Genomic DNA, 13,033 nt, shown 5'->3' with positions numbered 1-13,033 from the left:
AGTTTGCAAGTCGTCATGAACAAACTCAATCAAATATGGTAAAGGAACTGAGACTCTGAATCAAATCCTATTCTGCATTTTGAGTCATCCAATTTTGATTCATGCAGGTACCGCGCCCTTTCAAATGCAGAAATCAGCGAGCAGGATCGCTAGGGCGCTTGACAGCTTTCTGGTTAAGAAGTTGCAGGCTCTTCCACTCCAACTATCAGGAACTTTCTACCTGACTTGAATAGAACTATAAGACTGAAGTTTCCTGTAAGAAAAAAGGTGATTACTGACTGCTCTGTCAATTTGGAGACTTCTGGGTTCAAAGGGAAGAAGCACAGTGTCTTTCTTCTGTGGGAAATCATCACATCAGGCGTCGAGATTATTCCAATCTTCTGCTTCTTCTAGATAACTGCGTCCTGCTGCAACTACAAGGATGCGAAGCACCGTGAACTAGTTTTTAGGAGGGAAACTTTAATCTTTCCTTTAAAAAATTCAGTCCTGAAAGCTCTATCACGTGATTGGGGCATGGATGAATCTGGAAGATCTTACCCTGAGTGAAATAAGCCAGACACTATATGAGGTTCCTGGGATTCCCTGGTGGCTCAGTGGTAAAGAACCCGTCTGCCAGTGCAGGAGACTCGGATTCAATCCCTGTGTCGGGAAGATCCCCTGGAGGAGGGCATGGCAACCCACTCCAGTTTTCTTGCCTTGGAAATCCCATGGCCAGAGGAGCCTGGCAGCCTACAGTCCATGGGGTCACAAAGAGTCAGACATGACTTAGCGACTAAACAGCAATAACAACATATGAGGTTCCTAGAGAAGTAAAATCCATAGAGACTGAAAACAATACAGGTTGCCAGGGACTGGGGGAGGTAAGGATTGTTTTTTTAAACTAATACTGATTTTAATTTTGCGAGATGAAAGGAGTTTTGGTGATTGCTTGGACAACAATGTGAATATCTTTAACCCTATTGAGCTGTAAGCATAAAAATGGTTAAGATGGGAAATTGTACGTTGTGTGTTCTACCACAATTTAAAATCAAACAAAGAAGCAAACAAATCTTCAGTAACTTCTCATTGCCAATAACAACAATTCCCAGTATTTTTTTTTTTTATCAAGGCACATATAGAAATGATCATTAACACACTAAGGTGAATAAGACAAGTCATAAGGTTAGAGGTGACCAGCCGGGGTCTCTGGCGTTCTCAGGCTCCATTTGTTTGCCCAAAAGACTGAAAGGATCAATAGCCTGACACTTCAGTAACCCATTCACAGGCCCCTGCTGCTGCTAAGTCACTTCAGTCGTGTCCGACACTGTGTGACCCCATAGACGGCAGCCCACCAAGGCTCCCTCGTCCCTGGGATTCTCCAGGCAAGAACACTGGAGTGGGTTGCCATTTCCTTCTCCAATGCAGGAAAGTGAAAAGTGAAAGTGAAGACGTTCAGTCGTATCTGACTCTTAGCAACCCCATGGACTGCAGCCTACCAGGCTCCTCTGTCCATGGGAGTTTCCAGGCAGGGGGTCTCCGAACAGACCCCTAGTTAAGAATATTTTAAAACAAAAAAAGCAGTGTATAGACATATATCTAGGTGTGTGTGTGTGTGTGTGTGTGTTAAGTCACTTCAGTCCTATCTGACTCTTTGCGACTCTATGGACAGTAGCCTGCCAGACTCCATTGTCCATGGGATTTTCTAGGTATGAATACTGGAGTGAGTTGCCATGCCCTCCTCCAGGGGACCTTCCTGACCCACGGATTGAACCCACATCTTTTACAACTCCTGCATTGGCAGACAGGCTCTTTGCCTTTAGCACCACTGAGAAGCCCCATATATCAAGGTATTGACTTATATATCCTATAGGCCAGATGCTTTGAAGGGGTGCAGACAATTTTGTTGGACCTGTGCTCATCTACCATTTGACTCCACATCTCACTGGATATCAGCTCCATTTTTCAGAAATGCTGTCTCTTTAAGCTACAGATTTTCAATCAGAAGTAGAACTTTTAGCATCTCAAGTCTAGACATTTTTGTATCTACCTCCTGATAGAGTTTCTCTAGGGAAATTGTTCTCAGCTGGTGGTCCCGTGCTCCTTCTCAAGCTTTCATGTGTTTACAAAACACCAGAATCTTGTTCAAATGTTTCAGGTTCCCTAGGTTTAGAGTGGGTCCAGCCTTTTACATCTCTAGCAATCTCTCCAATGTTGACGCTGCTGATCCAAAGGCCACACTTTGAGTATCAAGGCATTAGGGGATGTTCAGAAATGAATGGGAGCATTTTTGGTTGTCATGTGACTGGGAACACTCCTGGCAACACTCTCTGTTGGAGAGCAGGGATGTTCAGCTTATTGCAATGTGCAGGAGAGTTCTATGTAATGAAGAATTATCCCACCCAAGATACCAGTAGCTCCTTCTTTAAGGGGAGAAGCCATGCTTTCAGGCCTGATAGGATCCATGTCTAGTGGCATCCTAAATATTAATACTTAGGGTAAAAGTCACCAAAGGTTACATAACACATCAGAATCCAATGTGACACTCAAGAAAAGTTAAAACTACAGAAAAGATTTAAAAGTCATTAGTTTTTTTTTTTTTCTTTTGGGGGTTTAAAAAACACCATTAAAATTTTAGCATCTATTTTTTCATATGCTTAGAGTGGAAGTCAACCTGATATTAAATCCTGGTTTTAATCTAAAAAAAGTGTTGAGGAGCCAGATTCCTCCTCCAAATTTTATGCTGTGGTTCACACTTGAGTGATATAAGTAAAAATGCCTGGATGTATGGCTAGAGCAGGTGCTATGAGGTATTTAGATAAGATGAGGATTCTCTACAGCGGGAAGCATGCCAACTGTAGATTAGATTCCATCTTCACTGCACCCTTTTCTCTCATTCTCGCATCAACTTTTCTTAGATATTTGGATGCATGGGTCATTTTACTGGTTTCTGAACCTTAAGCCAGAATAGTGTCCTGTATGTTTCTGAGAGTAGTTGTAATATTAAGGAAAAAGGCTGTAGTCCTGGACAGACTGGATTCCAATCCTGGCTCAGCCACTTTGTTGTGTGACTTTGAACAATTTACTTAACTTCTTATATTCTCAGCTGTGAAATTGGATAAAACTGGCACCTACTTCCTGGGCTTTTAATGATGAAAAACATTTAAAATAATGCCGCAATCTGGTCAGCATTCAATAGATGTTTATTACTACTAAATTATCCATTTAAGCTTGTTAAAGGGTATGTTTTTCTGGCACAGTGTAGGAAGACAAAGGACCATCACAATTCAGAGAATGAGTACAGGAACGTTATTGTGAAGTGGCTCCAAGATAAGTTAATCGAGGTGTTTCTACACGACTGAATGCTATTAAATAGTTTAGACCAGTGTTTCTCACTTTCGAGTGTATCAAAATCACCTGGAGGGTTTGTTAAACCATCGACGCTGGGGCTACCCTCTAAATTTCTGACTCACTAGGTGAGAGGTGAGGTCCTAGAATTTGCATTGGAACAGGTTTCCAGGTGATGCTGGCATTGCTGGTCTGTGACCACACTTTGAGAATCACTGATTCAAATTAGGGTTTCTCAGCCTTGGCATTAGTGATGTGTTAGACCAGGTAGTTCCTCATCATGGGTTGTCCCCTTGCATTGAAGGATGTCTAGCTGCATCCCTGGCCTCTAGCCACCTGATGCCTGTAGCTCTTCTTCCTCCTCCCTCATGTTTATGAAAACCAAAAACATCTCCCCAAATGTCCCTTGAGGAGGCAAAATTGCCTCCTGCTGAGAACCACTGGTTTAGAAGAGTGAACTAGTAACATGAACCAATTTTAAAGATCAGTCTATAGTTTAAAAAGCAGGTTGCAAAGAAGACTTCCAGAAGTATGCATTCATTAATATAAAATTTGGAGATACACAAAACAATATATTTTTTAAAATACAAAAGTATGTATTATAAGTATTGAAAACATGAAATGGAAGGACACAGCAAAATCATAAAATAGTCTCTGTGGGGAGAGAGGAAAGGACATGGGCCTGGGGCTGGGTGTTCTGTGATGGTCAAATGTTTTATTAAGTGTTAATTGTGAGCCATAGGTATGTGGATATTTATTATACTGGTCTCTGTAGTTTACTATATTTAGAACATTCTTTCCAAATAAAACACACATATTTAGTAAATAAAGGAACCATTTACATTACTATTTGTGTTACTCACGTACTGATTGAAGTATTGGTTTTATAGTCAGAAAGACTAGAGTTCAAATCCTAATTCTACCACTGATGAGTTTCTGATCTCTGGAAACTTCAATTTTCTCATTTATAAGGTAGAGATGACCCTGATATGATTGTCTTTATAAGCATTGACCGAAATAATGCATTTATTGTGTGAGGTCCTGCGAGAAGCAGGACTCAACATGCAAGGACTATTTTTTTAGTTTTCTTTCTATGAGAGAAGATAGAGAGGGAGCTGGGAAGGCTGGGGAGAGCGGTCAGATATGATGCCCAGTCTGATGGTGAGTAAGGCAGAGAAGGAAGACGGGTTGATGGAAGCATCCTAGACTACCATGCAGGCTACATAAGGTTTGGCAAGGCAGCTGGGGAGGCCTCCAGCCAGTTCGTTGCCTGTTGGGCTGCCGTTTCTGGGGCCGCCCAGAGTTGGACACGACTGAAACGACTTAGCAGCAGCAGCAGTAACAACAGTGCATGCGTGCTAAGTCACTTCAGTCGGGTCCGACTCTGAGACCCTATGGACTGTGGCCCGCCAGGCTCCTCTGTCCACGGGATTCTCCAGGCAAGAATACTGGAGTGGGTTGCTTTGCCCTCCTCTAGGGGATCTTTCTGACCCAGGAATCGAATCTGAGCCTCTTAAGTCTCCCACATTGGCCAGTGGGTTCTTAACCTCTAATGCCACCTGGGAAGTCCATTAACAATACTAATATACTGCAGTGCTAATATACTAATAATGATATTCTTTTGAGTCTGCTGTGTACTCAAAACATAAATGAGTGCCTTTCCCTGTTTATCCATTCATCAGATGATGGACATTTGAGTTGCTTCCAACCTTTTGGTGCTTTTGAACTGTGCTCCTGTGGCAATAGGCATACAAATATCTTTTTGAGAGCCTGCTTTCAATTCTTTTGAGTCTATACACAGATGTGGATTGCCAAATCATATGATTTTTAATTTTTTGAGGAACCACCAAACTTTTTCACAGCAGCCATACCATTTTACATTCTTATCAACAGTTTACGTGCTCCAATTTTTCCACATCCTTGCCAATGTTATTTTCTTTAAAAAAATATTTTTATAGTAGCTATCCTAACGAGGTGAGGTGGTATTTTGTTGTGGTTTTGATTTGCATTTCCCTAATGATTAGTGATGTTGCGCTTCTTTTTCATGTGCTTGTTGGCCACTTGAACATCTTTTTTGGAGAAATGTCTAAGTTCTTGCCCCATTTTTTTTTAATAATCAGGTTGTTTTTCTGTTGTTAAGTTAGCAATTCTTTTTTTTTTTTTAATGATTTTATTTGTTTATGGCTGTGTAAGTTCCTCATTGCTGCATGGGCTTTTCTCTACCGTGGTGAGCAGGGGCTACTCTTTAGTTGTGTCCGTGGGCTTCTTACTATGGTGGCTTCTCCTGTTGCAGAGCACAGGCTCTAGGGTGCTCGGGCTTCAGTAACTGCAGCATGTGGCTCGGTAGCTGTGTGGCTCCCGGGCTCTAGAGCACAGGCCCATGGGCTTAGCTGCTTCGAGGCATGTGGGATCTTCCTGGACCAGGGATCGAACCCGAGTCTCCTGCACTGGCAGGTGGATTCTTCACTAAGCCACCAGGGAAATGGTTTTTCCTTTTCCACACGCTTGTCTAGTGAGAGAGGCCAGGATCAAAAGGCCTGGGAGCTAGGAGTCCTCAGCCACAGTTCTGGCTCTGCCATCAAAAGCTCTGGGGCCTCTGGCCAGCACCTGCTGCTCCCTCAGTCGTGTCCAACTCTTTGTGACCCCGTGGACTGTAGCCCACCAGGCTCTTCTGTCCATGGGATTTCCCAGGCAAGAGTACTGGAGGGGGTTGCCATTTCCTTCTCCATAGAGCAGTTCTTTTTATAGTCTGGATATTAACCCTTTATCAGGTATATAATTTGTAAATATTTTCTCTCATTCTGTAGGTTGCTTGTTTTTTGGGCTGTGTTGTGCCACTCGTGGGCTCTTAGTTCCCTGACCAGTGGTTGAACCTGGTCCCTCGGCAGTGAAAGTGTGGAGTCCTAATCCCTGGACCATCTGGGAATCCCCTGTAGGTTGCCTTTCACTCTGTTGATTGTGTCCTTTGATGCAGAGAAGTTTTAAATTTTGCTGTAGTCCAGCTTATCTATTTTCTCTTTGTTCCCTGTGCTTGTGGTGTCATATCCAAGAAATCATTGCCAAATCCAATATCATGAAGCCTTGGTCATATTTTTAAAATTAATTTTTATTGGACTATCATTGCTTTACAATGTTGTATTAGTTTCTACTGTACAGCAAAGTAAATCAGCTTTATGTATACATATAATTAGTTAATGTTAGTTGCTCAGTCCTGTCCAACTCTTTGTGACCCCATGGACAGTAGCCTACCAGGCTCCTCTGTCCATGGAATTCTCCAGGCAAGAGTACTGGAGTGGGTGGCCATTCCCTTCTCCAGGGGGTCTTCCTGACCCAGGGATCGAACCCAGGCCTCCTGCATTGCTGGCAGATTCTTTACTCTCTGAGCCGACAGGGAAGCCCCATGTATACATATATCCTCTCTTTTTTATGTTTCCTTCCCATTTAGATCACCACAGATCACTGAGTAGGGTTCCCTGAGCTATATGGTAGGTTCTCATTAGTTATCTATTTTATACATAGAATCAAGAGTCTATATATGCTAATCCCAATCGTCCTATTTTTAAAAGTATTTTAGCTCTTATGTTTGGAGAAGGCAATGGCACCCACTCCAGTACTCTTGCCTGGAAAATCCCATGGACGGAGGAGCCTGGTGGGCTGCAGTCCATGGGGTCGCTAAGAGTCGGACACGACTGAGAGACTTCACTTTCGCTTTTCACTTTCATGCATTGGAGATGGAAATAGCAACCCATTCCAGTGTTCTTGCCTGGAGAATCCCAGGGACGGGGGACCCTGGTGGGCTGCCGTCTCTGGGGTCGCACAGAGTCGGACACGACTGAAGAGACTTAGCAGCAGCAGCAGCTCTTATGTTTAGGTGGGCTTTTTTTTGGTTAGTTTTGAATTAATTTTTAATAACCCCCGAAGATTTTTGAATAAATGAAGTGATGTGAAATGGTTGTGAGCTAAGGATTTAGAAATGGATAATAATCATAAATTGGAACCTCATGCATGTCCTCAGATCCTATGTTTCATGTTAGTCACACTAAATATAATCCTTTCTGTAAAAAGGGCTTGATAAACTTGAGCAGTGGTTCTCAACCTTGACTGCCCTGGACTTAGGTGGAGAAGCTTTAAAAAATAGTGATATCTGGTTTCCACCCTAGAGATTTTTATTTAATTGTTCTGGAATACAGCCTGGGCATTCACTGTTAGTTTTAAAAGCTCCCCAGGTGATTCTAATATGCAACAAAGACCAGAATGACCGTGCTAGAGAGAGTTCCAACAGTACAAAATTAAGCAATAGTTCATTGTGTGATCATCACTGTTTATTTGCTTTACTCATTATAATAAAAGACAGCTTGTAGATTTAAGAAAAGGGAGAGAAAAGCATGCATCCCAATGTTTCTAAGTCAATGTATTGCCTTCTCCAATATTTAGTGAAGTTAGAAGGGAATCCAGCTTCGTGGATTTAAAAATTTTTAAAGAGCTCTTTAATGATGATTATGCTATTATTTTTATAATTGTATCTTATGCCTCTTTGATAAACAATGGCAATTATTTTCTCCTAAAGGCATCATATGTTGACTCCATGAAACACATTCAAAAGGAAAAATCATTGCAAATATGCTGAAGAACTGTAAATAAGCCTAGAATAAAAAAATGAAACTCTTTATAGATTGTTGAACTGAATATTCAGGCTACAGATAAAAGCCCCTTATTTTTTTAAAAACTACTTAGCTTTGGAAATTTCACTGTTCATCAGTTATAGTTTCACAAATTCTGGGAAACTGAAACAAATCCATTGTCAAAGACTGTGGACACAGAGAAGTCTGGAGGGAGGTGTGGGAAAGCAGAGGAGGAAGGGAGGGATAAGAAGGGTTGCGTGTTTTTATGTCTTGGAATTAAGCCCTGATGACTGAGACATTGAGCAGTGAACAGAACATGCTTAGATCAAGGATTATTTTGATAACAGAGCATCATACATGCCTTTCTTTACACTTGATCTTATAGTTTTCACTTTGCAAAATCATAGCTAAACTGCAGGTGGCAAAATCCCATGGCTATTTAGAATTAGAGGAATGTAAATTAGGTATGATGAAGCGTTGCCCTTTAACTATTTCCCCCTGTGTTTTACACCAGCAGTTCTCACACCTGAGTATGCATCAGAATCACCTGGCAGGCTTGTTAAAGCACAAACTGTGGGCCCTGACAACCTTCTAGTTGAGAGCTCTGCTGCTGCTGCTGCTGCTGCTAAGTCGCTTCAGTCGTGTCCGACTCTGTGCGACCCCAGAGATGGCAGCCCACCAGGCTCCCCCGTCCCTGGGATTCTCCAGGCAAGAACACTGGAGTGGGTTGCCATTTCCTTCTCCAATGCATGAAAGTGAAAAGTGAAAGTGATGTCGCCCAGTCGTGTCCGACTCTTAGCGACTCCATGGACTGCAGCCTACCAGACTTCTCCGTCCATGGGATTTTCCAGGCAAGAGTACTGGAGTGGGGTGCCATTGCCTTCTCCGGTTGAGAGCTCTAGGACAGGGCTAAATATTTCCATTTCTAACAGGTTCACAATGGTACTGATGCTGCTCTGGGAGGGGAGGACGCGCATCTTGTGAAGCACTGCTTTATACTGATGCTATCTGGGCACAGGGGTCTCCTACTGATCCTCATTCTTGAGTTTTCAATACATCTTTCAAACTGATGTTTGTATTTGACAAAAGGATTGCTTTAAAAAAAATGCTTTTCTGGGACTTCCCTGGTGGTCCTGTGGTTAAGACTCTGAACTCCTAATGCAGGGGGCTGGGGTTTGATCCCTGGTTAGGGAACTATATCCCACATGCCACAGAGTACACCAAAAAATAAATAAATAAAGAATGCTTTTCTCTGAACATGGTTTCAATCTAATATCTGCTTTTATTTTTCAACTGAATTTAAAAAAGGTTACTGAATAATTCCCAGGATGCACATATTTGGATATATGGCTGGGTTCTAATGTGCATTCCCATAATTATTCATACAGATGCATTTGATTTGTAAACAATAATCCTTTTTCTAACTACAACAATGGATTTTACTGTCATGTCACCTTTCCAAAATCTGGATGATCAGAGGTTTGAATTACAGGAGAGGGAATTAAAGTAGGAAATAAGGGCTAATGGCACAGAAGGTCTGAATTTGTCCCTCCAAAATTCTTATGTTGAAACCTAATTCCTAGGGTGATGCTGTTAGGAGTGGAGCCTTTGAGAGCTGATTGCATCATGACCTGGTGACTGTGGAAACCCCCCACCCCGAGAATGGAGAGCACTCTTAAAAAAGGCCGGGGAGCACTCTGTTGCCTCCTCCACCACAAGAAGATGTTATGATGCATCTGCAACCCAGAAGCAGGCCCACCCCCTACTATTCCACCCTGATCTCAAATTTGCAGCCTCCAAAACTGTGTGAAATAGATTTCTGTTGTTTTAAGCCCCTCAGTCTATGGTTATTTTGTTGCAGCAACCTGAATGGACTAAGAGCGAGGCAGATTGTATTAGAATAACTGGTGGATTTCAGTTATTCATGCAATTTCATTCTATGAATAATCAAGAGTTCACTGCAGCTATAATTTTCTGTTGAAATTTTTCTTTTTAAAAGCTCCACACAGCAGCTTAATTATAATCTCTCTCTGCCTCCTCAGAGAAAGTTCTTGAAACTGGCAGTAGGTTTCCTAAGTATCTGAGAGTTTACCACGTCATTTGGTTGCCTAGAACTGAGGATAAAACATCCAGTGTAAAATGTATGTAGTAGGGCTAAAGAGAATGCAGTTTTTGAGTGATCTAAAAGATAAATGGCAAGCATTCTCAAGACTGTAACAGTAGACAAATTTAAAAACAAGAAGGGTAGATGACTTGGAAAATGCTAGTTTTTCCTCTATTTTTAAGAAAAAGGTTATTACCAGTTACAATGGGTAGCTCCTGTGGAGAGAGGAGAAAACAGCCCTTCAGATGTCATGAAAGGTTGAAGAATGTGTTTAAACAAAAGACTGGTGCTTGCTTCAGCAGCATATATACTAAAATTGGAACAATATAGAGATCAGCATGACCTCTGTGCAAGGATGACACACAAATTTGTGAAGTGTCCCACATTTTTCAGAAAGAGAAAGACATACCATGGGATATCACTTCTATGTGGAATCTAAAATAGGACACAGATGAACTTTATGAAACAGAAACAGGCTCACCGATAGAGAACAGAATTGTGGTTGCTAAGTGGGGGTAGGGGAGGAATGGGTTGGGAATTTGGGATTAACAGATGCAAATCTTAGTGTAGGAGGGATAAAGCAACAAGGTCCTACTGTGCATAGCACAGGGAACTGTATTCAATAGCTGTGATGGAAAAGAGTATGAAAAAGAATGTATATGTGTGTGTGTAACTGAATCACTTTGCTATGCACCAGAAACTAACACAAGATTATAAATCAACTTTAATTCAGTTAAAAATACACATTATGTATTTATTTTAGAAGTGGGAATCTGCACCTTTTGACCCCTTTCACTCGTTTCTCCCACCTCCAACCCTCACCTCTAGTAACTCCCAATCTTTTCTCTGTAACTTTGAGTTCTGTTTTTTTTTTTTTTTTTGGTTTTGTTTTATATATTCTACACATAAATAAGAATCATACAGCATCTGTCTTTCTCTGTTTCACTTAGTATAATGCCCATAAGGTACATTAATGTTGCTACAGATAGCAAAATTTCATCTTTTATAGCTGAATAATACCCCACTGTGTATATATACCATTTTCTTTATTCATTCATCCGTTGATGGACATTTAGGCTGTTTCCATGACTTTACTATTGTAAGAATGCTGCAATGAACATGGAATTGCCTGTCTTATTCTTTAAGGAAAAAAAATTACTTGTATCAAATTGAAAAATGAATCAATCTTCAAGTAAGATAAAATCATCAGTAACACAATTAACAGTTAAGACAGTGCATACAGATTAGACTACAGGTTTAGATACTTTTTTTAATTTTTAAAGATCTTATTGGCTTTATTCAACATATCATGAATCAAGCAACATCCCAAATAGCAAATAGAAATGAGCTCCAAGGAACTGAACAAAATGGGAGACTTTTACAGTCAGAGGGGGAAGGGACAAGGAAAGAACAGATTACTTCAAAGGTTCAGATACTTTGAATTAAGTATATACACCAAAATCAAGAGAGTTGACAACTTTCACACTGACGGAAAGCACTGACTTATTGTAAACACAAGACTTCTGGGGAAATGGAGCTGACTTTTCATGGGATAGGGAGGGCATGTATCTTTTCGAATTACTATTTTCATTTTGTTTGGATAAATATCTAGAAGTGGAATTGCTGGAATTTTAATACTTTTAATTAAAAATAATTTTCAGTTTTCTGAGGATGCTCCATATTGTTTTCTGTACTGGATAAACCAATTTAACATTCCCAGCAATAGTGCACAAGCGTTCCCTTTTCTCCACATCCTCTCCAACACTTATTTCTGATAGTCATTCTAGCACAGTGATATCTCACTGTGGTTTTTATTTGTATTTCTCTATTTAGTGACGTTGAGCACTCTTTCATATACCTGTTGGCCATCAGAGAGTCATCTTTGGAAAAATGTCTATTCAGATCCTTTGCCTATTTTTTTATTAATAGAGTTGTTTCTTTTTATTTGCGATTGAGTTGTAAGAGTTCTTTATGTACTTTGGGTATTAGCCTCTTCTCAGATAAATGACTTGCAACTATTTTCTCTGATTTATAGGCTACCTTTCGATTTTGTTGATGGTTTCCTTTGCTGTGTAGAAGTTCTTTAGTTTTTTTTTAAGTTTTTTAGTTCGATGTAGTCCCACATGCTTATTTTTGCTTTTGGGATCAAATCTACAAAATTATTGACAAGCTGATGTCAACGAGCTTACTGTCTGTGTTTTCTTCTGGAAGTTTAATGGTTTCAGGTCTTACATTCAAGTCTTTGATCCATTTTTTGCTTGAGCTATTTCCAGGTATGGTATAAAGTGGTCCAATTTCATTCTTTTGCATGTGGCTGTCCAGTTTTCCCAGCACCATTTCTTGAAGAGGCTGTCCTCTTCGCATTGTATACAATTGAAGATGTATGTATGTGTGGGCTTCCCAGGTGGTACTAGTGGTAAAGAACCCACCTGCCAACGCAGGAGACATTAGAGATGCAGATTCAATCCCTTTAGGCGGGCTTGGCAACCCGCTCCATTATTCTTGCCTGGAGAATCCCATGGGCAGAGGAGCCTGGCAGGCTATAGTCCGTAGAGTTGTAAAAAGTTGGACACGACTGAAGTGACTTAGCACGCAAGCATGCATATGTATGGGCGTGTGTATTTCTCTGCACTATCTGTTCTGTTCCATTGACATGTGTGTCTGTTTTTATAATAATACTGTGTTGTTTGGATTACTACAGCTTTGTAACATATTTTGAAATCAGAAAGCATGATCCTCCAGCTTTTCTGTTCTTCCTCAAGACTGCTTTGACTGCTCAGGGTCATTTATGGTTTCCTTTGAATTTTAGGATTATATATTCTATTTCTCTGAAAAATGCCACTGGAATTTTGATAGGGATTGCATTGAATCTGTAGATTGCTTTGGTAGTGTGGACATTTTAATGATATGAATTCTTCCAATCCATGAGCACAGAATATCTTTACATTTGTTTATGTCTTCAATTTCTTTCACCAATATCTTA

At 40.7% G+C, this 13,033-nt stretch overlaps 1 long non-coding RNA gene and 1 other non-coding gene across 4 annotated transcripts; both read left to right on the top strand.

Moving 5' to 3' along the window:
* Window positions 1-4,182: 4,182 nt before the first annotated feature.
* On the top strand, window positions 4,183-11,752 carry LOC129629502 (uncharacterized). 3 transcript variants are annotated; one of them, XR_008703250.1, is made up of 3 exons: window positions 4,183-4,296; window positions 6,132-6,256; window positions 9,530-11,752. It is a non-coding gene; the product is annotated as an uncharacterized LOC129629502 (long non-coding RNA). The 3 variants fall into 3 exon arrangements; XR_008703248.1 differs by lacking the exon at window positions 4,183-4,296 and adding an exon at window positions 4,366-4,485; XR_008703249.1 differs by lacking the exon at window positions 4,183-4,296 and adding an exon at window positions 4,488-4,552.
* Window positions 10,337-10,440, top strand: LOC129630476 (U6 spliceosomal RNA). The gene has a single exon (XR_008703730.1). It is a non-coding gene; the product is annotated as a U6 spliceosomal RNA (small nuclear RNA).
* Window positions 11,753-13,033: the final 1,281 nt, after the last annotated feature.

The sequence above is a fragment of the Bubalus kerabau genome, chromosome 16 (genome assembly GCF_029407905.1).
Source record: "Bubalus kerabau isolate K-KA32 ecotype Philippines breed swamp buffalo chromosome 16, PCC_UOA_SB_1v2, whole genome shotgun sequence".
NCBI classification, from domain to species: Eukaryota; Metazoa; Chordata; class Mammalia; order Artiodactyla; family Bovidae; genus Bubalus; species Bubalus kerabau.
Note: the sequence above shows the minus strand (reverse complement) of the source record. Positions and strands in the feature narration are given on the sequence as shown.